The sequence below is a fragment of the Bison bison genome, unplaced genomic scaffold, assembly GCF_000754665.1.
Source record: "Bison bison bison isolate TAMUID 2011002044 unplaced genomic scaffold, Bison_UMD1.0 scf7180017864080, whole genome shotgun sequence".
Lineage (NCBI taxonomy): Eukaryota > Metazoa > Chordata > Mammalia > Artiodactyla > Bovidae > Bison > Bison bison.
The window spans coordinates 1,118,215-1,118,514 of NW_011494652.1; the positions used below are offsets into that span (position 1 = coordinate 1,118,215).

General features: G+C 69.3%; 1 protein-coding gene across 1 annotated transcript in view; it reads right to left on the reverse strand.

The window, feature by feature from the left end:
* OSBPL5 (oxysterol binding protein-like 5) overlaps positions 1-300 on the reverse strand; it is a 30,544-nt gene that overhangs the window by 1,827 nt on the left and 28,417 nt on the right. The gene's annotated exons all lie outside the window — the stretch shown is intronic.

Below are 300 nucleotides of genomic sequence, written 5' to 3' on the forward strand. Positions count from 1 at the left end.
TGGAGCGGGGGAGCGGGAGGGGCTCCTCCCTCGTGGGGGTGTGAGCTCCCAGCCCTGGTGCACAGCAGGGGCAGCCACACTCGCCCGCAGCCCAGCCAGAGCTCCAGGGTGCAGGTCCCAGACAGACCTTGGTGCCCCGTGGTGGGGACAGGCCTTGGCCTCTCCTGGCTCTGCTGTGTGGTCTGCGGGCAGCCCCTTCCCCTCTCTGCACCCCTCACAGCCCCGGCTGTGCTACAGGAAGGCCAGGAGCTGCTCACCGTATGCCCCTGCTCAGGAAACCATCCCTGGGCACAGAGAGGG